We start from the raw sequence: 26,597 nt of genomic DNA, 5'->3' as shown, positions 1-26,597 counted from the left end.
TTTGATTAGTTTTAAATTTACTACTTTGTAGCTTCATCGCATGCCCCCTAGTCCTAGTATTTTTGGAAAGAGTAAACAAAATGATTCACGTCTACCTGTTCCACGCCACTCTTTTTTTTTTTTTTATAGTCTTCTATCATATCTCCCCTCAGCCGTCTTCTCCAAGCTGAAGAGCCCTAGCCGCTTCAGCCTTTCCTCATAGGGAAGTTGTCCCATTCCCTTTATCATTTTTATTGCCCTTCTCTGGGCAGTTTACGTAATGACAGATCTAAACACAATAATGGGTCTTAAAATAAACATACAAAAGAATTGCATCATGAGGTTGAAGGGAAGGTTCAAGTGAATAGATGGGTCTTCAGGGATAGTTTAAAGGTCTGGAGAGAGAGGTAATTACAGATAGTTGATGGAAGAAAGATAACTGAAAGCGATGTCATGTGTAGAAGTTAGCCGGAGTTTTGTAGGGGAGGGAAGGGTAAGAAGGTTGTTGTCTGCTGATCAAAGAAAATAGCAGTGTGTGATTTGGTAAGTTTTCTATATAGGTTTTGAGTAGGGTTACCATATGTCCGGATTTACCCGGACATGTCCTCTTTTTGAGGACGTGTCCGGCAGGGGCGTATCTGAACTGCGGCGGTAGGGGGGGCCAGGGCCAGAGTGAGGGGGCACATTATAGCCCCCCCGCCGCCGCCACTACCATTGCCTCCCCCCGCCGCTGCCATTCTGTTTCTGTGAGCCTGACGTCCTGCACGTGCAGCGACGTCAGACTCAGAAGAAACTTTCGGCGCCAGCTTTGCAGACTGCAGTGGAAGAAATGAAAGGACCCCAGCTTGGCTGGCGGGGGTTGGAGGTCCCCTGCCAGCTGAAGGAATTCTTTTAAAGGCAGCCGGCAGCGGCAGGAGGAAGCGGACATCGGCTGGCGGGGGTTGGGGGTCCTCCGCCAGCAAAGGTAGGTGACGACAATGGTGGGGGAGGATTGGCGGCGGTAGGGGGTCCGGGGCGAAATCTGCGGGGGCCCAGGCCCCTGTGGGCCCACGCAGATACGCCCCTGGTGTCCGGGCACCCAGACAGGTTTTGCCAGTCTGCTCGTTTGTCCAGATTTCTGGACAAGCAGGCGGTGGGCCTATTCTAGCCTCCCCTTCCCTTACTTACTATCTACTGCCCTGGTGGTCTAGTGACCTCTTCAGGGCAGGAAAGAGTCCCCTCTTTCCTGCCCGGAGCGCTGCCCTTGCCCTGCATCCTGTTGCTATGACGGTCTCGGGATTCAAAATGGCCACCGAGAGTTGAAGCTGCCTCGCGAGACTTCCATTCTCGGCGGCCATTTTTAATCCCGAGACCATCACAGCAACAGGAATCAGGATGCAGGGCAAGGACAGAGCTCTGGGCAAGAAAGAGGGGGCTCTTTCCTGCCCCGAAGAATTCACTAGACCACCAGGGCAGTAGATAGTAAGTAAGGGGAGGGGAGGTGAATATGTGACCTCGGGGGAGGGGAATGGAATATGACAGGAGGCAGTGCGAGGATGTGAAAGGGGCGGGACATGTGTCTTCTTTTTGAGAGGACAAAATATGGTAACCCTAGTTTTGAGTGCCTTTTTGCAGAGTTTAGTGTTATTCAAAGTGTCTGGTGTGTTGGAAAATGCTCAGGACTAGTGGGGTCTCCACTTCCGGTACAGTGGTGCTGGGCACACCCAGCCAGTGAGTTATTCACAATGAAGATGCATGAGAGAGATTTTCATACAATACCTCCTTGGTATACAGACCTCTCTCATGCATCTTCACTGCTGGCTGGTGTGCAGTAGAGTCACCATACAAAGAAAAACCCCATGTACTTTAAACAAAGTATCTGGCAGTGGAAGGAGCATGTGCTGTTCTTGAGCTGTCAATTTTTGGATATTTTTTGTGTGGTCAGTTGTAAGGCGGTAGCATTATTGTTGGGGAATACGAGTTTGTGATATAGACCTGGAGCATCAAGGTTTATATTGAGATTGTGACCAATCCTTTAGAGAATCCAAACTTCACACCCACATAGCATCATTCAACAAATTCTTCTGTTATATGATGATGCTTTTACCTGGTAGTTTAAACATGCTTGGGGGGGAGGGGAGGGGAAGGTTTTTTTTATGGATAGAAGCTTGCAAATTTAAGAATGGAGGGGGGGGGGGGAAAGAGGGTTATGTATATAAATGGTTGCTTTGACTTGCTGCCGCCCCCCACACACACACCTAGCTTGATCCCTGTTGCCACCCCAAATATATTTATATCTAGAGATGCCACTGCTGGGCACCCTCCAATATTTTTCCCCATGTCTGTTGATTTGAGGCGAAAATGAGTGTTACTTGTAACGGTACTTCTTCACGGACTGAAGATCTTAGCCACACAGCTGAAATGACATTGTGGTGATGTTGCTGACCCAGCCTTTTTAAGGCTCAGAAAACTCTAATGGAACTCTGCACATGTCCCTGGGCTTGTGCCCTATTGTACTCACTATACACAGTTTAAGCAATCACTTCCCGCTTCGGTTCTTCCTGGAGCTGGCGATAATTCCGGGTGGGAGGGCAGGTCTGTGTGGTTATGAGATCTTCAATCCCCAATTGTTGCAAAAAGCAGAGAGCTAGTTGAATGGAGCTCTGATAGGTTGATGCTGTACATTTTCTCTTTCAGAAAGCAGAGAGCTAGGACAAATGGACCTCAGTTCTAACTGGTTGATGCTGTATATTTTCTCTTTCAGAGATCCAAATTCTTGAGTCATATGTTATAACAGATGCTCTCACCAACTTTGATTGGAAGTGTCTGTCGTGAGCATGACCGAGGGAGCTGGGTTGGAAATGTGCTTCTACTTTGAGATTGCTGTAAAGAGTCCACCACTGCAGTGATTGCTTGAGGTGAGGTGGAATTGTAATTTGTCGACAATGGCTGACTGAACTGTGACCAACGATCCTCGAGATGTCACTGCAATGGACGCATGTGAAGTCAAGCTAAATGGTAGCACATGCACTGTTGCCACTACATGTCACAATAATTGGAGAAGTACCCTCACGGTGGAGACTTGAATAGTCCGAATATGATGTACCAATGAAATGATGGTCTGCGCTATTGCTAGTGGCAGCCTCGCTAGAGCTAAAGAATGATGATCTGAACTCCTGTATACTCTAGTTGTTGCACTGGTTGCAAAATGCAATTTTTCTTTGAGGATAAATCCCAGCTCATTAAGATGAATGGTAATCTGCAACACTTGAAGGGCATACTGAGAGAGATGTTTGACTGACAACTAACCAGTCATCTAGATATGGAAAAACAATCAAGCCCTGCCTGTGTAGATGGGCCACTGCTGTAACGCCACATTTGGTGAAGACTCAAGGAGTTGTAGGAGTTGTAGCGAGTCCGAATGGAAGTACCTTGTACTGATAATGAGGCTGCCTCAATGACTTGTGAATTGAACTCGGAGGTACGCATTCTATAAATCCAAAGACTTCAGCCAAGTATTGCGTTGTAAGAATGGAAGGATGGTAGCTAGAATGGTCATCCTGACTTTTTTTTTTTTAATGTACTTGTTGAGATTCTCCTGAGATCTAGAATGGTTCAGAAGCCTCCTACCTTCTTTCGTATAAGGAAATACTTGGAATGGACCCCCCTGATCCATTGGGCACAATGTACTTTGAGATTCTCCTGATCTAGAATGGTTCAGAAGCCTCCTACCTTCTTTCGTATAAGGAAATACTTGGAATGGACCCCCCTGATCCATTGGGCACAATGTACTTTGAGATTCTCCTGATCTAGAATGGTTCAGAAGCCTCCTACCTTCTTTCGTATAAAGAAATACTTGGACTGGACCCCCCTGATCCATCGGGCAGAATGTACTTCGATTGTTTGGGCAGAGAGAAGCCTTGAAACTTCCAGTTGAAGTAGATGTAATTGGCTGAGTGGAGCATGCAAGAGGCAATTGTGAAGGTGGGCTGAATGAAGAAAATGTATCTAGTACCCTTCCTGAATAATTTGCAGCACCCAAATGTCTGTTGCGATGGCCCTCCAAATGTTGCAGAAATACTGAAGGCGGCCCCTCCCCCCAACTGGTAGTTGTGGAGGCTGAATTTTGTCAAAAAACTAGGATGCAGCTTTGCTTGCTGAGAGATGACAGTTTTCTGTCACAACTAGATTTTCCTTGAAATTGCTGTCTCAACGGTTTGAATGAGGAGTATAGGTTATAAATCAGTGAGAGTAGGAACCTCATTTACCCCGATATCCGTTTCTAGATAAATAATAAGGGAGATGCTTATAAGCTGATTTGGAAGTCTGTGTGTCATCCTCTTCAAGGGTGTCAGAGTTGTACATTCCTCTTTCATATCTTCTATAAGTTCTGTCATTTTTCACACCTTCTATAAAAGTTCTGACGTTTTTTCATCAAATAGTTTCCCTTGAACAAGGAACATCTGCAATCTTTGTGATGACATTCTCTTTGAATGATGAAGCCCTCAACCAAGAAAGTCATCTAGTGGATATTGCAACTGCAGCTCCACAAATAGCCATATTATAGCTATCATTCACTGTACCTATTTGTTTTGAGCACTCCTCAAATTGGTCCATAACCAATTGGAAAGCAGGTTTAGCCATCTCTGATAATCTTCTTCATTTAGATGAGGGACTATCAAAGATAGTATATACGGTAAATATTGGATGCAATAATTATGCACTGCAATGCAAGCATCGAGCAAGTAACTTTAGCACATATATTGACCCATTAAATCCATGCATTTGATTTCTTTGGTTGGAAGATGAGTTGAAAACTCCTTTGCTGATGTACTTTTTCTCATGGCCAATTTTACCAGTTGAGCAGGTGGAAGCTGTGGGGCATGACTTAAGGTGTCTTGAACTAGGTACTTTATCTAGACTATGCTTAGTCAGTCTAGTTGTATAAGGATTAGACCATATCGCTTTATGCTGATCCTGTAATATATCAAGAGATAGGAGTATGGACTCCTTAGTAAGGTTTAGATACTGTAACACTGCACTTCATAGGCTCAGTGCCTATAGATAATAAAGTGCCATAGACCATCTTTGCTAATAATTAGAATAGGATGCATCATCCCGATGAGGAGGTTCATTGCTATAGCAGGGGAATTATTCCTGGAGAGGTTGGTCCGTTGCCTCTTGGATAAATTAGAATTTTGAGGAGGAGGAGATCTGGATGGTAGAGGAGTTATATCAGAAGCCACAGTAGCATGAGTTCTGCTATCATGCTCATGAAAGACAAGTAGAAACTGACCATGATTTTTCTACCTAGTTGGTGCGATTATGAATAGGAATGCTGCATTACTGATAGAGGCTCCATTTGCAATTGAGGCTGTTGCTTAGATATAGAGGGAACACATAAAGCAGACAGTCATAGTAACAGGCTGCAATTGCTGCTGTTGATTAAGATAGCGAGTGAGCAGCTGAACTAGATTAGCAGTCATTTGTGTTGATCTGGCACTACAGCCTGTCTAGTAGTAGACTGATCAGAAAATGTCTGTCTAGAAGATCTGTAGGACACCGAGTGTCCACGTCTATTGATCAACTTCTAGACACAGAGGAACAGCACAAAGATACACTTGCTTTAGTACGATGCCCTGCAGAAGACAGCTGGTTTGTTGGCATCAGAACAGAGATGATCAGCATTGAGGATTCCCAACTACCAGTAATAAGACCCTGCTGTCCTTCAAGTACTATCGGCATCAAGCAGCTGCACATCCAGCTTTGGAATGGCACCAAGTAGGAATCAGCTTCTAACTGATGCCGACAACTTCCTCCTGATGTCTATGCATGTCCTTGATGGATTCGTGCAGGTAGACATTGACATGGCACTGATTGTGCTCTGGATCAGTGCATGGGATCGAGGAAGGTCAGTTGTGCCAGAACTGTCCACGAAAATAGTAAGTAAAAGACTATGATTCCTGAGGGCATGTAGTACATGTTGAATGTTTAGTCTTTGAAGAGCCTGAAGGTGGCATTTTAGTTGAAAACCGAGACTGAATATAGTCTTAACTTCAGCATTTATATTTCAATAGTTTTGGTGACATACTACAGCAGTCAGCACACTGGTCACTTTGAATGTGCGGGTCAGAGTTGAACATCTTTCTGGCGCAGGGCCGACACTACTTAAAGACTGGTTTAACAGTTGGCATTGGAAAGAAAAATGTGAAACAAAAACAAAAAAAGAAAATACTATAAAAAATTAAAAGAAAAATAAAAGCCTTCTTAAAGTCGAGAAGGGACCAAAAGGCAACTTTTAACAAGTCCTGTCTAGACACAACCAAGGACTACATAAAACTGAGGTGGGAAGTGATTGTTTACACTACATATTGTGAGTACAGTAGGGCAACAGCCCAGAACATGTGCAGAGCGCTCCATTAGAGCTTTCCGAGCTTTAAAAAAGCTGGGTCAGCAACGTTACGGTGACATCACTTCAGCTGTGTGGCTAGAACAGCTTGAAAATTATTGTAGCTGGTAGAAATAGCAGTAAAACTCTGTATTTTGTGCTAATTTTCCTACACTGTTTTATAGAACACCATAACACATGACCAAATTTAAGTGAGGACATTTGGTTTCCTAATAGGTTCATCTTAACTGTTATTGTGATCCGCCTGGTGTTCTAAAGATGGAATATATTGTAATTAAATGGAAGTAAAATTTCATTGGGGCACATGGAATCACATCTTCACCTCATCTGTTTTGTAGAAGTTTTACATTTTATGCAAATGGATCATTTTGTTTTGAGCACGTTTCTGGACAGGTGGTTTTATAAGTCAAAATAATAAAAATAAATATTTCATGCAGATCTGTCATTTGTTTAAATAACTAAATGGGATATAAGCCCCTAATGCAGTCCATTGTTTTTCTTATATTTTGTTCTTGTGCTGACTTATACTATGCCAAAACTCTAACTGGTCGATAATAAAAGGAGTTCATTGTGTACACTATCCACCCTAGAAGGTTGTTTTGTGGATGTATATAAGCAACTGGGATATTGAATAAATAAGTGTACTTTTGTTCCTAGTCATGCACCCAGAGGTATTTTCAAAGCACTTAAAAACTTACAAAGTTACGTAGGACCCCTTTTACCAAGCCGTGGTAATACAAGTACATATGTACATATAAGTAAATAAGTAATGCCACATTGGGAAAAGACTAAGGGTCCATCGAGCCCAGTATCCTGTCCCCGACAGCAGCCAATCCAGGCCAAGGGCACCTGGTGAGCTTCCCAAACGTACAAACATTCTATACATGTTATTCCTCGAATTGTGGATTTTTCCCAAGTCCATTTAGTAGTGGTTTATGGACTTGTCCTTTAGAAAACCATCTAATCCCTTTTTAAACTCTGCCAAGCTAACCGCCTTCACCATGTTCTCCGGCAACAAATTCCAGAGTTTAATTATGCGTTGGGTGAAGAAACATTTTCTCAGATTTATTTTAAATTTGCTACACTGTAGTTTCATCGCATGCCCCCTAATCCTAGTATTTTTGGACTAGGAGGCCTTTGTTAACATTGATGCATGTTTTTGACTGACTTGCGCCAAGGCCCCCTTTTACCACAGTGGGGCTTGGGGGGAGGGGGGAGCACTTACCATCACCTATTTAAGCGACAGTAAGGTCTCCTGCGCTAACCCGGTATTACTTGATTACTGCTCACATGTTCAGAAATCTGAAGTATAGACAGTTATTCAAACATTATCACATGCACACAGGCATCCCTACACATTGCAGAAGTAAACAATTCCTACAGAGTACATCCAAAACTTATTTCCATCTTCCAAAATTATAGACAGTAGATGTATAGATCAATAGGACCCAAAGCAGCACAAAACAAGTAAGGTCAGAAGCAACGTTCAACCACCCTTAGGATTCACCTTTTGGTTTAAAAAGCAATACCATGTACATGTAAGGACTGGATAACAAATAACAAAAAAGTTTAAAGCAAATGCCTATAATATGTAATGAAACTGTGATGAATATTCACATAGCAGGCAGCCAATAGATTTAATTTTCCACTGAACATAATTAAGAACTTGGTAGCTAACAGTGTGCTGAACTGGACAATGTTGGCATGTTTAAACTGACTCTGGACAGTACTTCTGCATGAAAGGAAGCTCTTCCCTCATTATTCAATATATCTCTGTGAAATAGTAGCAACAACAACAACAACAACAACAACAACAACAAAAAGCAAGTGCATTTGTATAATATACCACTGCACTCCACAAAACAAAAAAAGAGCAAGTTCCCACATAGCTTTCTTTTGACGTACACACAGGAAAATGCTCCCAGGTTTCAACTTATGTTACAAAACTTTGTAGTTATTCATGCTACTCTCATATGAATATTCATTGTGGATATTCTGAAAACCTGACTGACTGGGGTGCCTCCAGGACTAGGGGCCCTGTTTATCAAGGTGTGTTAGTGTTTTTAGCATGCTTACACGTACACACATGCTAATGTAGACTCCTATAGGGATATTGTAGGCACATACATGATTAATGCATGTTTAAAACATTAGCATGCCTATAACGACGCTTACTAAACTGGGCCCTAGGTTTTGTAACCACTGGATTAGACTAAAGTTAGGCAAGGATCAGAGCCATATTCCTCATAGGAGCTCACAGGAAATGGAGGAGAGGGTGGAGAAGATGAAAGATGTTTTATTTCCTCCTCCCCCCACCCCCACAAGGCCTATGAGCCCTCATGCTCTGACAAGCCCTGTGTCTCCCTCCCCCCCCCCCCCAAATGGGAGGAGGGGTGAGGCACTGCAAGCTTATAGGTCCACCTTGAATTTTGCAAGTTAAGTTTGCTGAAGTTTGAAGAACAGTCTGCTAAACAAAACATACCTGTTCTAGTTCCTATCAGAATTCAGTACCAGAAGTGGTTCCCCATCTTGTTCATGCCTAAAATACAGCTGTGGTGCTGTAGGACAGGACTTGACAGATACTGTAAACTGAGCTGTCAGTTGTATGCAACACTTGACAAGTGAGGATATGGCACCCCATGTTGTTTCAGGACAGAGCACAAGTCTTCTAGGTATGGCAACAGGGTTAAGAGCACAGTTTTCATTCATGGGACACATCAAGTAGGCACAGATATCACTTAAGAGTAAGTGGCAGATTTGTCAGTAAATATCCTGTGACTAAGAATTACTTTCATCAAGGAAAGCGTTTCCAGCCCTCATACATGTCTTAGAGCTATGATAGGATCTGTCAGATACACATACCCACCTCCTCTTTGGCTAAATGATTTTGAGCCAAGCATACAACGGGGGGGGGGGGGGGGGGGGGGGGGGGGGGGTACATAATCCTCATTTATAATATTTAGCAATAGTCCATGTTTTATTCTCAACGTATAATATGTTGAGAATAAAACATGGACTATTGCTAAATGTTATAAATAAGGATTACGTAAACCTCCCCTAATTGGCTAAATGATTTTATGAGCCAAGCATACAAAGAGGAGGTGGGTATGTGTATCTGACAGATCATATCATATCATAGCTCTATTATCCTACTTACTACTTTACCATAAGGCTGAGAAACATCTGAGAAGCCGAGCATAGTTACAATTGATTTATATTTGGATGAGCATTTGTAATTGGGAGAGAAGGTGCAGTTTGAAACGGAAAACCCCCCAACAGAATTGGATCATTTTGGGGGAAGGTTCTCTAGAATCCCTGTCCACAGGCCCATTTCAACTCTTAGTCAGAAACAAAAAAAGGCAAAGATCTGCCATAGAAATACCCTCCTGTTCTATTTTTTTGTCTTTTTTGATCTGCCTTTTCTTCTTTTGATTTGCCATTTCAACTCTTGCCTTTTCACCAGTTTTTGCTCATGCAAACATGTTCCTTTTAAGCCAAGTATGACTTATTTTGCTTCCAGAGATATTTAAACATAAGATACAAATTTCTAACATTGTTTGGCTGGGATGGGTGGGGGGGGGGGGGGGGGGGGAGCTATATCCAAACCAAGAGAAAATGAGTTTATCTTGCTCGGCAAACTGGATGGACCGTTCAGGTCTTTATCTGCTGTCATTTACTGTATTACTGTGTTAACCAAGGAAGATTTTACAGTGTTCAGGGAAGCTCTGGTAACTATACACAGAACATTCTTCCAGAGATGCCCAGGGTGGGGGGGGGGGGGGGGGGGGGGGGGAAGAGAAGGGGAGAAGGGTAGTGTTAAGCAGCATATCTCCCAGCCCACTTCATGTCCTCCACAGCACTTCTATGCCATTGTCATGACCCAGACCTCTTTGTAGACACTTCCCTGCCCTTAATCTTGCAGCAGGAAGTGTCAGTTTAAAGATCTGAAGTTGTAGGTCATGTTGACAAAAAAAAAGAGTGGACAGTCTCCCCAATTTTATGTGGGAAACAGCCCCCTGCAGCAGGAGCCTCCTGCTCATGCCAGAAGAGAGGCAAGACAGGGTCTCGACTTTCACTCCGATGCTGCAGAACCAATGCTAGTCCAGAACACTGGCTTCTAACCAGTATAAACATTGCATAAGCTTAACCTACCTGGGGAAGGCAGGGCATGTCTCCATTTTAAAGTCAAGGGGATAAGTTTACCCCTTTCAGTACTGGTCAACACAGCTTTCTATAGGCTAGGAATTGCAAAGATCAGGTTGCCTGTATAGCAACTTAGTGTCCCAGGGCAAAAATAAGAGCTTATTTTCCATTTTAAAAGTTATATACCTTTAATTAGGCTAACATACTTTGATTGTGGGCCCATTAGGGACAGTGCCAGTATCATGAAATTGTAAATTGCTTAGATCTAGGCGGAATACATAAATTAAAATATTTTTACTAGCTTTCAGAATATGCATGAGAAATTTGCATGCATCGTTTCAATTTGGAAGCCTAGCTCATGTATATTTATGGTGGTAATCCTGGAAACCTGACAGGCTAGGTGTTCTTCTAGGAGAGGGTTGAGAAGCACGGGCTTCCATCCAGAAGAGAGTACTATTCAGAGCTACCTGCCTAATTTTTCAAGTTGTATATGGATCGACATCAACAATGCAGACTGACATCTTTAAAGGCTTCATATTCGGGCACTCTACCCCCTGAAACTCTTCAAGCAGGAAAATATTTGAAGAAGCAAACATTTTAACGCCTTATTTTCCTTCAAGATCATTCCCACATGGAACTCCCTACCTAACTTAATCCATCTTGAACTCTCCTACCTTACTTTTAGGAAGAAACTGAAAACCTTATTAGAATGATTAACGACCAACAAGAAACCCATATCATCCTGCGCATTACCGACTATTAACTATTATAATACGTAATATGTTTACACAGACTGTGAAACTGTTTTGTTAATCTTTGAGAAACACCTTCCAAACCACTGAATGTAATAAGGAAAACCACTTTGCTTGATGTGAACCATAGTGAACCCTTTGAGGATATGGCAGTATACAAAACAATAAACTGATATTGAAGCACTGCCTTATTTTCATTTTCTTTTTGTATTAACCTCTGAAGTGGATTAACACAGCTCCCACATTCCTTTGTCCGAGTAATGTAAAGAATCACAATGTACCAGGGGCAGAGTGACAGTGATCTGTGACCCCAGGCACTAAATTTCATGGGCCCCTAATCACCTATCAAAAAGTGATTAAATTAGAAATTGATACTAGGGGAGAGTGGGCTCCCTGGCATTGTCCTATTGTCTCAATGGTCAGTCCACCCCTATAGTGTACATGAAACACACACTTGGTTTGCCACCAGCACTAAAGATCCTGACTAATCAGGGCCAGATATAAAATGATGGTGCCTAAAGGCAGTGGATCCCTCAGGGTTTGAAGATCAAGAAGGTTTATTACCAGAAACTTTATATCTGGGCTAGGGTTGTTCCTCTTGAAGAGCCACCAGTGCATGGCCCTAAACTGGGAGAGGCAGCTTTTCAGCCCTTTTAACAGCACCCTAGGCAGTTGTCTATATTGCTTATGCTTCAATCCATTCTGAAAAGAAATGTGGCTCACTCACAGCTGTCAACTGTCTCCAAGTTCAGCAGAAGGCATGCAGCCTCTCACTTTTGTCAGTCTCTGCTTGTATCTCCACTGCCCACATTCCTAGTAAATGAGTTTACATTATTAACCTTAAGAAAATAACCACACCCCACTATCTATAGTATGCAAGATACAAATTAAGTCTCTCCTCTAGTAAGTCCACAGCCCATGAGGGAAGAATCAGAAGGGGTGGGAAGCAGAAAACGTATACATAGACCTTGCTTCATCCACCAATGCTTGACCAAATCTCTAAACTCCTCAGATACACAACTAGATTGCGAACTCTGTGGTACAGGACCAATATCTGCCATCTGTAGTTGGCAGGGAAAGCATTTGGGCACTGAAATAATGAAGTAGATCAGGGCCCAGCTCTAGGGTCTGAAAATAGAAACCTGAACTCCTGCACCTCTGCTACACCCAGAGGAAGTAAAAATAGGCACAAATATTCAACTATATTATTCATCTGATCTAGGTGAAAGCACCTTCAAGTGGTTAGTACAGTAGGCTGAGAACCTGGGGAACTGGGTTTGATTCCCACTGCTGCTCCTTCTGACTAAGGGCAAATCACTTAACTGCCCATTGCCCCAGATACAAAACTTGAGCCCACAAGGGTCAGAGAAAATACTTGCATATAAATATGTAAAGCGCTCTGGCTGTACCATAGAAAAGGTGGTATATCAGGGAAAGAGAAAGGGGATGGGATTTGATATACTACCTTTCTGTGGTCACAATCAAAGGGGTTTACATATTATATACAGGTACTTATTTTGTATCTGGGGAAATGGAGGGTAAGTGACCCTTTACCTGCATAATCAAAGGCCAATTTTAAAGCATTGCTTCTTTACAAAAAGCACATCATAGTTTCTGCCCTATCACTGACCTGGCACTCTCATATCACTGACCAACTGTCCCAAAATGAGAGGAGGAAGGGCCGAGCCAGACCAGGGGCCTAGATGAACTTTCATATGTACTCCTCCAACCCACCCACCCACCCCCATTACATTTCAGTCTTCTAGGCCCTAACTCCCCAAAGTGTTAAACAAACAATTACTACCCAGTATAGTTCCTCCCAGAACGATCCTGTAAAACACATTTTATATCATACTTTTTATGAACAAACAGTTAAAAGCACAGGTTATTTATTTATTGCATTTGTATCCCACATTTTCCCACCTCTTTGCAGGCTCAATGTGGCTTACAATACATCGTGAATAATGGAAGTATATTAGAAAATAGATAATTAGTATTACAGCAGGATTTTTGGTAACATGATAGTGATAGGACATGGTAGTAATATAACAAGCATATATTGTAAAACAGTTCTGACTATATGTGGGGGAGTTGTGTATATTCACATTGGTTGATTTTTGTGGTATGCCATGTTAAAGAGATGGGTCTTCAGTAGTTTGCGGAATTCCGTTAGTTCGTAGATCGTTTTTAAGTTGCGCGGCAATGCGTTCCATAACTGTGCGCTCAAGTAGGTAAAGTTTGACGCGTGCATTAGTTTGTATTTTAGACCTTTGCAGTTAGGAAAGTGCAGGTTAAGGAATGTGCAGGATGATCTTTTGGCATTCCTAGGTGGTAGGTCTATCAGGTCTGACATGTAGGTTGATGATTCTGGAGGTTGTGGGGCTGTCAAGATCTATTTCACTTTGCCTGCAGCTGCTCTTTGCTGTCAACTCCCCCCTAGGCAACTACCTACTTTGCTTAAGGGGTAAACCAGCCCTGAGAAGGGCATGACACCGCCTCTATTGCATCAGAGTTTCAGAGAGGAACTCTTCTGGCTGGAGGGTGGCAACCAGTGGATTCAATGCCTAGAGGGAAGCTAAAGGGTTAAAGCCATTGCTGACTTATTAGATGTGACTATACCAAAAGAATACAGTTTATTGATTATGTAAAATAATAAGTGTGTGTAGAAAGCCCTAAAATTAGGACCCTAAAAGACAATACAGAGCTAATAGGCCAGTTGATACTTTGATGAGCGAGACCTCCTTCCAGCCTGGATTAGTGTAATAAGCTGAAGCCGACCTTGCAAGAGTTAACTCCCCTCCCCACACAGGACAGGACCCATCCTACATAGCCTAAAGAGCCTGTGTTACAAAATGTTTTATGAAGCCAAGCTATTCTACAAAGACATACTACAGCTTCAGCACAAAAGTCAAAAGGGTCATGAGTGAGGATAGCACACATGGAAATTCAAGGATGCCAAGTTCAGGAGCATGAGTGTACAAGGCTATCATTAACAAGAGTATATTCAATAATACCAGTAAACAAACACTCTTCTCTCTACCCCCATCAAACATCTAATAGCAGAGGCATCCAAATTTGTAGCCCACTTGAGATAGCCGATTCAAGTTTTTGCTAGAAAACACAGTTTGAAGAATTTCAAAACTATTGGGTGAATATGAAGGCAATTTCAGAAGATTTGCACATATTTTACCAACATGAACCATACTGTGTCAGTCTCCAATAACTCATGCAGCCTGCACACATACAGATTTCTGATCACATGGCACAGTGAATTTGGATGCCTGTCCTAGACTAACTCCCCCTTTCTAAGAAGATGCCAACGTAGGCAATTGTATAGTTTGCCTAGGGGTTAGTCAACCTCTACCGCATCATGCGGCTTCAGAGGGAAACTCTCCTCTGACTGGAAGGCAGATAACCAGTGGCCTCAATGCCTAGGGGGAAGCTGAAGGGTTAAATCCATCAATACCCAATCAGCTATGTGACCATTAACAAAAATAAGGAAAGTTATCAGTTTCTTTGCAAAGGAAGCTCTAAAGAAGCTAGAGCCTTAGAATGGTACAGAACCAAACAGAATACGAGTTATGGCATCAACTTCTCAGGAAGAGGAAGGGATAGTAGATGACACGGATGGGCAGACTGGATAAGCCATACAGTCTGCCTTCAATTTCTATGGCCCCGATTCTCAAAATTAAATACGGGTGCTAGAGGCCTTTAGCGTCTAACACCTACATTTACCTGCGCAGAATGGAATATTCAGAGGCCACGAGTATGCAGATGAACAGCATAAGCAGCCTGCTAATGTAGTCAAGCTCATGAAAATGAGGTCATTTTGTATTCCTCCCCAATGTTCAGAAAAAAGCACCCAAAACAAAACGGCCTTACCGCTGCAAAAAACAGCAGGTTGGCACAGCCATTAGAATGCTGGAAGAGAGAATTGCTCACAATTCTTTCTTCAAAATCTGCCAGGTTTGATTGCTTTTGAAAGCAGAAGGAAGCCAGGAGGGAGTGGAAAACATGAAAAAGGATTTGCAGAAGCTAGAAGAATGGTCTAAGGGCAATTAAAATTCACTGTGAAGAAATGCAAAGCGATGCACTTAGGGAGTAGAAATCCACGGGAGACGTATGTGTTAGGCGGTGAGAGTCTGATATGTACAGATGGGGAGAGGGATCTTGGGGTGATAGTATCTGAGGATCTGAAAGCGACAAAACAGTGTGACAAGGTGGTGGCTGTAACTAGAAGGTTGCTAGGCTGTATAGAGAGAGGTGTGACCAGCAGAAGAAAAGAGGTTTTAATGCCCCTGTATAAGTCGTTGGTGAGTATTGTGTTCAGTTTTGGAGACCGTATCTTGCTAAGGATGTAAAAAGAATTGAAGTGGTGCAAAGACAAGCTACGAAAATTGTATGGGATTTGCATTACAAGATGTATGAGGAGAGACTTGCCGACCTGAACATGTATACCCTGGAGGAAAGGAGAAACAGGGGTGCTATGATACAGACGTTCAAATATTTGAAAGGCATTAATCCACAAACAAACCTTTTCCGTAGATGGAAAGGTGGTCGAACTAGAGGCCATGAAATGAGATTGAAGGGGTGCAGACTCAAGAAAAATGTCAGGAAGTATTTCTTCACGGAGAGAGTGGTGGATACTTGGAATGCCCTCCCGCGGGAGGTGGTGGAGATGAAAACGGTAACTGAATTCAAATATGCGTGGGATAAACATAAAGGAATCCTGTTCAAAAGGAATGGATCCTCAGAAGCTTTGCCGAGATTGGGTGGCAGAGCTGGTGGTGGGAGGCAGGGCTAGTGCTGGGCAGACTTCTACAGTCTGTGCCCTGTAAATGACAGGTACAAATCAAGGTAAGGTATACACAAAAAGTAGCACATATGAGTTTATCTTGTTGGGCAGACTGGATGGACCGTGCAGGTATTTTTCTGCCATCTACTATGTTACTATGCCCTTAAGCACCATCATGAAAAACAAATATGCACAAGTCACAGCCGACCCAAAAGTGAAAGCACATATTGGCATCCGTTTCTGACATTTAAATATAAGCATCCAATTAAAAAAACAATTTTAAACACTTATATTTAGGCGGCAGAGAACAGACACCAATGTGTGCTTCATGTTCGGGTTCTGCCAGGTGCATGTGCACAGGAGCAGAATTTACCGCTGAACTCCTCTGCGCATGCACCAAGCGCAATCCGCCCGCTGAACTCCCTAATGCTCAACACTATGAGCGCACCTATATTTGCATCGCATTAGTGTTGAGCATTAGGGAGTTGTTTTTGTGTGCTGTTTCAGTGGTATTTTATAGCGCTGGCGTTTTGAGCATCTGAGCCTATGTTTCTATGACTTTTAAATAGCTTATAAAAGGGGGCATTAGAATTAGTTATGCCAGACTTATCAGAGATAATTTTTATCTAAATTAAAAGTGATCTGGCCAGTTTCTCAGGATCTGGAGACCAAGAACAGCAGGTGACCTAAGAGATGGGTGAGGCAATCCATTAATAAGCAAATGAAAGAAGTAGTTTCATGCATTTTGTTCCCTCTAACAATACTCTAGTTACACCCTCATAGCAGCTTGGTTCAAGACACACACATACCACACCCATGCTTCAATGTCCAGTACAAGCTTTCCAGGTGCCACTGAAGCTTGATGTACTGAATGGAATTTACAGTGTATTTTCCTGCTCTATAGATTGATTTACATAGAGAAGGGGTGGGCTCTCTTTTCCCACCAATATTCCTGCCACCTTGGGCAAATCACCACATCCTGTGCTAGCTCAGTTATTTGAGCATAAAACAAGCATTGCCATACCGGGACAGACAAAGTCCATCAAGCCCAGTATCCCGTTTCCAACGGTGGCCAATCCGGGCCACATGTACCTGGCAAGATCCTAGAACAGTAACGCAGATTTTATGCTGCCTAAAGTGATAACATCTAAGTGCTGACACACAAATACCAACACTTTTCTATAATACAATGTGGGCGTCCAGATGCTACAGTTAGCATTTTGGTGCCCAAATTTCAGCGGCCTTTACAAAAATTACCCTTTAAGTGAATTAAAGCTCAGGCAAAAGAGAGAGCACTAACACACAGCCACTCTCCCAAGCTATTATATCTTTTTGCTAATTTCTTGATCCAAGTACATTTAAACAAATACAAAGAGTTGTGTGAAGATAAACCACAATGGTCTCGTTACGTATGTAATCCAATCACCCTCTTCTAGTCATTGATTGCAAAAGTTAAGCCATTAGAGCCCTGAGAAACTTTGGCCTTCAAGCTACAAGTAAAGATGACTTTACACAGACTAATTAAGTGATGTTCACCAGCACACCACACCTTTCCCATAAGGAGTCCCAAACCTGAAGCTTTTGCTCTGGCCATTACTACCGTCACCGTGCTGGAACCAGGCTCTAAAAAGGAAGTGGAACGGATTTGGGAGCACATTGCTTTCTCCAGCCTCACCCTCTCCCCTTCTTTTCCCTGCAGACTGCCTGGAAGCAGAGCACCCTGCTGCTCTAATATTGCCATACCGTTCCTTTTGAAGTTAAGCCCCGACTATTATATGGACTCCCTTGAACATTCTTCCGCTCCCCTAGGCTGCATGTTCAGCACAAGTACTGCAGTACTTAAAAGTAACATCACTGTTAATCAAGCTCACTTATCACCCAATTCTTCGTCAATTATTCCAGACAGCAGCTGAAAACCACCCAGTAGTTATCAGTTAGTAGTTACGGTTTCAGGATATTTATAATGATAATGCACGAGGCATACATGCGCTGGAGCTAGACTAACTAAGCTCGTTTATTCATGTCATGCACGTTTGTGAAGAATATCTTGAGAAAACTACCCCCGCAATCGATAGTTGAGAACTGAGAACCCGACTGTTAATTTTAACAAGAAATGTTTCTTTAAAGAGAAAAAGCAACGTTCACTTTAGTGTAATGCAAGTTCAACGGCTTTCAACTACTTATGAAAGACAAATCCTTCATTCAGGGTCCAGAACAGAGTCGATAATTGCTCAGGTCTAAGCAATTTAGAACAAGAAAGAGAAAAGTGACACAGCAAAAAAGCTTTGTGCCCATTTTCCATATACCATACAGCTAGGATTTCACAGAGGAACACCATGTGCCTTGTGACATTTCTAATTAAGAATTTAGAAATCTTCCCTCCTACCCTCATTTCCCCTTAAGTACAAAAGACAAGCTGAAAAGATTTATTCCGATGAAAATAAATCCGTTAAATCACCTTTGGTCGCCAATTACAACGCCTACACACGCGCTAAATTCATTGCTTCTTATGCCAACCCCCCTCCTAATGCGTTGAAACTGGCATCCCTAGTCTTTTAACTTTCTCGATTAAATAGACCAGACGCTGGGAGCCAGAAAAAAAAGGAAAATTTCCATATAAAACAGAACTCATAGAGTCATCTCAATTCAAGAGCCTCAGCAGCCCCCCTCCCCCAGATCTAAACCATTAATAAAAGATAAAATTTAATTTTCACTCCCTATACCAACTCACCCCACCTTACCAGAAACCACAATACAAACCCTAAAATCAAGCTGCAGTTATTAAATTTAAAATAATAAACATAAAACAACTAAATAATGGCTAAAGCTTACCCCTTATACTCACCGTCCCTAATCACCTCCACCCTTCTTGCTCAGCACTGCAGGTCCCTCTCAATCAACTGGAATTACACCTGTACAGGGAGGGCTTTTTTTTTTTTTGGCTAAACTCTTATGGCCCCTGGGGGGGAGATGGTTTGGCATTGGAGGGATGAAATCACATGAGCCCTACACCTGCCTCAACCTGTTTCTGTACTGGGTTGGGTCAAGACGTCTTTGCTCTGCTATTATGCAGGAATGAAGGCACCAGACTTTCTTGTATTGTTCCCCCTACTGAGGAGAGAGGGTGATTCAGACTTCTGAGATCTCTGAACTTTAACAAAGCAGGGGAGAGTCAACCAAAGCTAAACTAATTTGGAAACAGTGTTAAAGGGGTTAGTTGTAATGAAAGTGAGTAATAAAGGGGTAAAAGCTATAAGATACGAAACTCCTGATACTCTGCTCAGGGTGTCTTTCTCCATTCACATTTGTAGCAAGCCCGACTATAACGAAACATGTCTGAATCCTCGCGAAATTACCTCAACCTGCATTACCCCAATTGCAAAGGACTCAAATACAAAACTTATTTTGGATCCAACTTCTCCTACCTGGGCAGCCAACTCTGGAATGCCCTCCCCAGACCTATCCGCTCAATCCGTGACTATCTACCCAGTGACGATCCTAGGTCGGCTGCCACCCGGGGCGGATTGCCAATGCGCACCCCCCCCCCCCCGTGTGCAGCATGACCCTCCCCTGGCAAAATGACACACCCCCGGTGCATCAACCCCCCCCCCCCCCCGGGTGCATCTTTAGCTGCGGGGAGCAGCCGCGCAGCTCTCGGCTCCGCTGGCTCCCTGCTCCCTCTGCCCTGGAACAGGAAGTAACCTGTTCCGGGGCAGAGGGAGCAGGGAACCAGCGGAGCCGACAGGCACGCGGCACCCCCCCAGTAGCGTGCACCCGGGGCGGACCGCCCCCACCGCCCTGCCCTTGGTACGCTGCTGTATCTACCCTTCCGGAAAACACTAAAAACCCATCTATTTAAGCAAGCCTATCCAAATGACCCAGACTAATCTTATGAACCATCCACCCAACACATACCTAGAAGACGACTTTGCTCCAGACTATATCTCCCACCTTTCTCCCTTCCACATTAACTATCTCTACCTATTTATCTCTTTTTTTATTCTATTTATTATATTATATTGTTATATTGTACCTCCCATTACTATGTAAGCCGCATTGAGCCTGCTTTAAGTGGGAAAGCGTGGGATACAAATGTAATAATAATAATAACAGTTTGGGTCCTTATACCAAGCTGCGTTAAAAAAAAAGCCCTGTGGTAGCGATGGGGGCCCTTTTTACAACAGCTGGTAAAAAGGCCAAAAGATGGCATGGCCAAGCGGTGAGATATCACTTACCTCATTTAATGCCACCCACTCAGGTGGAATTAAGGGCTCCTGCGCTAACTTGGCGGTAACCGGGTAGCACGCGGTGCTGCTTGATTAGCGCCACACTGGAAAATAGCTCGCCAAGTGGCACGTGCCAGGGATGGAACTACCACAGGCACCACTCTGTAAAAGGGCCCCATAATTGGGGGAGCTGCTTGATGGACTAACGCAATTATACCGGTCAACACTGGCAATTAAGGAGGAGGGGTAGTGGTTAGAGCCAAGGAAGGTAGGGTTCAAATACTACATACAGTGGGGGAAATAAGTATTTGATCCCTTGCTGATTTTGTAAGTTTGCCCACTGACAAAGACATGAGCAGCCCATAATTGAAGGGTAGGTTATTGGTAACAGTGAGAGATAGCACATCACAAATTAAATCCGGAAAATCACATTGTGGAAAGTATATGAATTTATTTGCATTCTGCAGAGGGAAATAAGTATTTAATCCCTCTGGCAAACAAGACCTAATACTTGGTGGCAAAACCCTTGTTGGCAAGCACAGCGGTCAGACGTCTTCTGTAGTTGATGATGAGGTTTGCACACATGTCAGGAGGAATTTTGGTCCACTCCTCTTTGCAGATCATCTCTAAATCATTAAGAGTTCTGGGCTGTCGCTTGGCAACTCGCAGCTTCAGCTCCCTCCATAAGTTTTCAATGGGATTAAGGTCTGGTGACTGGCTAGGCCACTCCATGACCCTAATGTGCTTCTTCCTGAGCCACTCCTTTGTTGCCTTGGCTGTATGTTTTGGGTCATTGTCGTGCTGGAAGACCCAGCCACGACCCATTTTTAAGGCCCTGGCGGAGGGAAGGAGGTTGTCACTCAGAATTGTACGGTACATGGCCCCATCCATTCTCCCATTGATGCGATGAAGTAGTCCTGTGCCCTTAGCAGAGAAACACCCCCAAAACATAACATTTCCACCTCCATGCTTGACAGTGGGGACGGTGTTCTTTGGGTCATAGGCAGCATTTCTCTTCCTCCAAACACGGCGAGTTGAGTTCATGCCAAAGAGCTCAATTTTTGTCTCATCTGACCACAGCACCTTCTCCCAATCACTCTCGGCATCATCCAGGTGTTCACTGGCAAACTTCAGACGGGCCGTCACATGTGCCTTCCGGAGCAGGGGGACCTTGCGGGCACTGCAGGATTGCAATCCGTTATGTCGTAATGTGTTACCAATGGTTTTCGTGGTGACAGTGGTCCCAGCTGCCTTGAGATCATTGACAAGTTCCCCCCTTGTAGTTGTAGGCTGATTTCTAACCTTCCTCATGATCAAGGATACCCCACGAGGTGAGATTTTGCGTGGAGCCCCAGATCTTTGTCGATTGACAGTCATTTTGTACTTCTTCCATTTTCTTACTATGGCACCAACAGTTGTCTCCTTCTCGCCCAGCGTCTTACTGATGGTTTTGTAGCCCATTCCAGCCTTGTGCAGGTGTATGATCTTGTCCCTGACATCCTTAGACAGCTCCTTGCTCTTGGCCATTTTGTAGAGGTTAGAGTCTGACTGATTCACTGAGTCTGTGGACAGGTGTCTTTCATACAGGTGACCATTGCCGACAGCTGTCTGTCATGCAGGTAACGAGTTGATTTGGAGCATCTACCTGGTCTGTAGGGGCCAGATCTCTTACTGGTTGGTGGGGGATCAAATACTTATTTCCCTCTGCAGAATGCAAATAAATTCATATACTTTCCACAATGTGATTTTCCGGATTTAATTTGTGATGTGCTATCTCTCACTGTTACCAATAACCTACCCTTCAATTATGGGCTGCTCATGTCTTTGTCAGTGGGCAAACTTACAAAATCAGCAAGGGATCAAATACTTATTTCCCCCACTGTAAGTAAATAAGTATTGCCACACTGGGACAGACCAAAGGTCCATCAAGCCCAGCATCCTGTTGCCAACAGTGGCTAATCCAGGTCAAAAATACCTGGCAAGATCCCAAAAAAGTTCAATACATCTTATTTATTTATTTTATTTATTTGTTGCATTTGTATCCCACATTTTCCCACCTATTTGCACACTCAATGTGGCTTACATAGTACCGTTGGGCTTTTGCCCAGTTAGTTGATAACAAATACAAGGTTGTATAGTGGTCGAATGAGGTATACGTGGAGGGTCGGAAAGGATGAAGGTTGTGTGTTGTCCAGTGCGCTCATTAGGCATGCTATGCTTTGGGTGAAGGGTTTACGTAGGGTCGTTGGGGTAGGCCTTTTTGAAGAGGTTGGTTTTTAGTGATTTCCTGAAGTTCAGGTGGTCATGGATTGTTTTCACAGCTTTTGGGAGGCCATTCCATAGTTGTGCACTTACAGTATGTAGGAGAAGCCGGATGCGTAAGTTGTTTTGTATTTCAATCCTTTGCAATTTGGGTAGTATAGGTTTAGGTATGATCTAGCAGAACCGAATCTGTTTCTTGTTGGTAGATCTATGAGGTCTATCATGTATCCTGGGACTACACCATATATGATTTTGTGGACTAGAGTGCAGATTTTGAAGATGATCCGTTCTTTGATTATACAGCTTATCCCAGAAATAAGCAGTGGATTTTCCCCAAGTCCATTTTAATAATGGTCTACGAACTTTTCCTTTAGGAAGCTGTCCAAACCTTTTTAAAACCCTGCTAAGCTAACCTCAATTACCACATTCTCTGGCAACAAATTGCAGAGTTTAATTACACATTGAGTGAAGAAACATTTTCTCTGATTTGTTTTAAATTTACTACTTTGTAGCTTCATCTCATGCTGTACAAGTTACCTTATCCTCCATTGCCTCAAGTACAACTGTAAGTCCTCTGGGAAGAGGGATGAAAAAAGTGTGAGCTAAATCTCCATATATAAATACATTTCCAGATTTTATATATATTATTACGTTGTAGGGTCTTTCTGTGTCAACAGAGAAAGTTTTTTAAAATGCTGTTACGTAACAGCTTTATTGTTGTAGAAAGGATTAAAATACTGCAAATATGGTTTTCATTCTTTCTTTTGTGATAGCCTGAGTATATCTGTACCTTTTCAGTTCCATTTGGCCATTTTAATGACTTGGAAACTCACCTGAAAATAATTTCCTTTGAGCCACATTAGAGTCTAAGCACAGAGTGGGTTCCATCTGTGTGATGGGAGCTAGTAACTACACAATAATTATAAAAATGTGGCACATCGACCGCTCCTGCGGGCTCGGCTGTGAATGAGGACAACTGATAGTCACAGTGCCAGCTCTGTGATTGCTTGGGCTCCCACACGATTTAAGACTAGATTGGGTGCCTTTCCAAAGTAGAATTTAAAAGGCGAGAGAAATGCAACTATAGAGGGTTTATAATCTAGCACAGGGGTGGGCAACCCTCGGTCCTCAAGGCAGTAGCGTAGCTATGGGTGGGCCTGGGTGGGCACAGGCCCACCCAGCTGCAGCACCACACTGCTCTCTTCCCCCCTTTCCTTTGCGGCGTCCTGGCATCTGCACTCTGGTTTCTGAAACCCTTCCCTCCCCAGTGTTGGTACAGGTGTCCTCGGCGCCTGCTGCAATTCATTTTTGCTGCTTGCACCGGCCCTGCAGGCATCCATCTGCCATGTTCTGCCAGAGAGGAAACAGGCAATAATGTCAGCGAGGGCAGGACATGGCAGATGGAAGCCTGTGGAGCCGCATAGGCTCCGAGGATGCCTGTACTGACATTGGGGAGGGACGGAATTCAGAGACAGCAGCGCAGATGCTGGGGCGCCGCAGAGGAGAGGGAGAAGATGTTGGGTAGGGGGAAAAGAACCCCTCTTATGTTCTTAAAAATATCTCCAGGAAGTTATTTGTGGTGTGGGGGGGGGGGGGGGGGGGCATGCGCATGAAAGGACACATCCAATTTACCTCTGGGCCCATCCAAAATACTGAGTCTGGCAATGCCTCTGCCTCAAGGGCAGCAACCCAGTCAGGTTTTCAGGATCTCCCCAATGAAAAAATCTGAGATCTATTTTCACATAACGGAGGCAGTGCATACAAATAGATCTCATTCATATTCATTGGGAAAATCCTGAAAACCTGAATGGGTTGTAGCCCTTGAGGACCGAGGTTGCCCACCTTTGCTCTAGCAGGTCAGTATTCAGCCACCAAGGTCAGAGTTGTTTTAAATACCAGTCAGGGCAGCTAGATAAAACATGGATATTCAGCACCATTGTCTGGTTACTGAGTGGCACTGAATAGCCAGGTAGAGCAGCAAGTGCCAGATAGAAAAAAAAATTCCCAGTCCAATCCGCACCCAAAAGGAGCCCAAAAATAACCCAAGCTGTCTGAGGAGGAGCAGCAGGGGAAAGTTGCTCTTCTCTTGCTGAAATCCCACTCCCATGTGGTCACTGCTCTGCTCGCCGCTGCTGCTGCTGCCTCTCGCAGAGCTGATGATGAGTCATTGGCTGATGACCTCATCACCCACCTCACCCTCCTATTGGTTGAATTTGGAACCAGAATGAGGTTTGAGAATGCACCAAGCCTCATTCCAACACCAAATTCGACCAAAAGGAGAAGGAGACGGAAACAGCCCCCCAAAAATGCAACCAGTAACCACCCGCAGACAACTTATTAAAGGAGCCCAATTGTAGCGGAGTTGGTAACTTTGATCCAGAGAGTGGTGATATTAAAATTGCTATCCAGCTAAATTTAGCATAGCAAATTTTCTGGTCTAACTTTATCCAGGTGATTATCTGTATAGTGGTCTGAATACTGCTACCCAGCTCTGTTCCTGCCCTACTTATGCCCCACCCCAGCACTACCTGGATATCCACTGATTATCCATGATGAGCACCAGCTAAGCCGTTTATCCAGATAACATTAGTTATTGTGCAGATAAATGGCTTTCAACATTGACCTATAAGTTTTGTACCTGAAGCAATGGAGGGTTAAGTGGTTTACCCATGGTCTGTCAGTAGAAGAAGCAGGATTTGAACCCTGACATTCCTGGTTCTTAACTTGCTGCTCTAAGCAGTTCCATATTAATCACATTTCTTCACTGTGTCCAGGGGCGGGGGAGGGGGAGTGTAACAAATGGAATTTAGCACCCCAGGGGGTCTTTTACTAAGGCGTGCTCAGTTTTTAGTGTGTGCTAAAATTGGGCACACGCTAAACGTTAGAGATGCCCATAGGAATGCATTGGCATCTCCAACGTTTAGCGCGTGCTCAATTTTAGCATGTGCTAAAAAACGTGAGCACACCCAAGTAAAACCGAGCTTCTCTGGGTCCCTAACACAAGTGGATACATACCTGACATCAAAATCCCTTTTGGGAAGTATGAACTCCCCCTCAAATCACAAGTCAGGAACCTTGGAATACAGTTAGATTCAACATTTACTCTGATTCCCTAAATGTAAGCAACCTAAAAGAGCTGCTTCTACTATTTGCGACAGCTACGCTGACTCTCTCCTTACATCGAGAATGTAAATCTTATCCCAGTTGTGCACACCATGATAACATTAAGACTGGATTACTCCCCTCTGAAGGGACACCACCTTGCAAGTGGTGGAGGGGCTTCCGTGTTTCAATGACTCAGAGGGCTATGCTGTAGGGTTACCCATATCAGACAGGCTTCTGAGGAGAAACCAGACAAAGAGTGTCCCAATCTGGAGGATCCAAGATGGCGTTGGGGGAGGATGTACGCTAGTTGAGTTCCCGTTTTACACCAGAATGCCTGAAGAAGAAGGCGCGCTCCCCAGAGAATGGGGAAGAGAAAAGGCAAAGCCGTGGTGCTGTCCTCCTCGAACACGGTTGGGGTTCCCACCACTTCTCAGTCTATTTTGGAGAGATTCGGGGTCATAACGTCGGGGATATCGGTTCTTGCTTCGGGGAACAGCAAGGCTTTATTGCCGAATCTCAATGGAGGGAGTGACTTTGAGTCCCCCTGTTGGCACGACCCCTCCAAGACCCGGAAATAGTAATGCTTCCCTATGGAGGTCAATAATGGAAACGCCCGAAGTGGGTTAGGATTTTCATGTGACCCGAGGAGGTCCTGGTGCAGCATCGACTCCGGATAATAAACCAACTGGGGGATTGGAGAGTGAGCTCTTCCCCCCGAAGATATCTGGAGCAGTTTCTGTGGAGAAATTGGACTTGGTGAAGCCAATAATGTCATAAAGGACATACTATAGGAACTGCAGCAGAATGTGAATAACTGTTTTCTTCAGATGTTTAAAATTTTTCACTATGTGAGTTAAAGAATTTATATTAATACTTATCTAACAAAGTGGAAGTCCAAGATATAAAAAGAGACTTTGATTACGGAAATGGCTTCTCTATGAAAATTA

General features: G+C 43.7%; 1 protein-coding gene across 5 annotated transcripts in view; it reads right to left on the bottom strand.

Moving 5' to 3' along the window:
- UPK1B (uroplakin 1B) overlaps positions 1-19,087 on the bottom strand; it is a 52,601-nt gene extending 33,514 nt beyond the window's left edge. For 2 of the 5 annotated variants that reach the window (XM_030205088.1, XM_030205093.1), the window contains exon 1: positions 18,903-19,087. The gene's annotated coding sequence lies outside the window, so the exon portion shown is untranslated. Of the gene's footprint in view, positions 1-17,800; positions 17,881-18,515; positions 18,535-18,889 lie in introns of those variants that run through there. The other 3 variants (XM_030205090.1, XM_030205091.1, XM_030205089.1) reach the window with 3 other exon arrangements.
- Positions 19,088-26,597: the final 7,510 nt, after the last annotated feature.

Source organism: Microcaecilia unicolor, chromosome 5 (assembly GCF_901765095.1).
Source record: "Microcaecilia unicolor chromosome 5, aMicUni1.1, whole genome shotgun sequence".
In the NCBI taxonomy this organism is placed as follows: Eukaryota; Metazoa; Chordata; class Amphibia; order Gymnophiona; family Siphonopidae; genus Microcaecilia; species Microcaecilia unicolor.
This window is presented reverse-complemented; position numbering and strand designations above follow the sequence as displayed.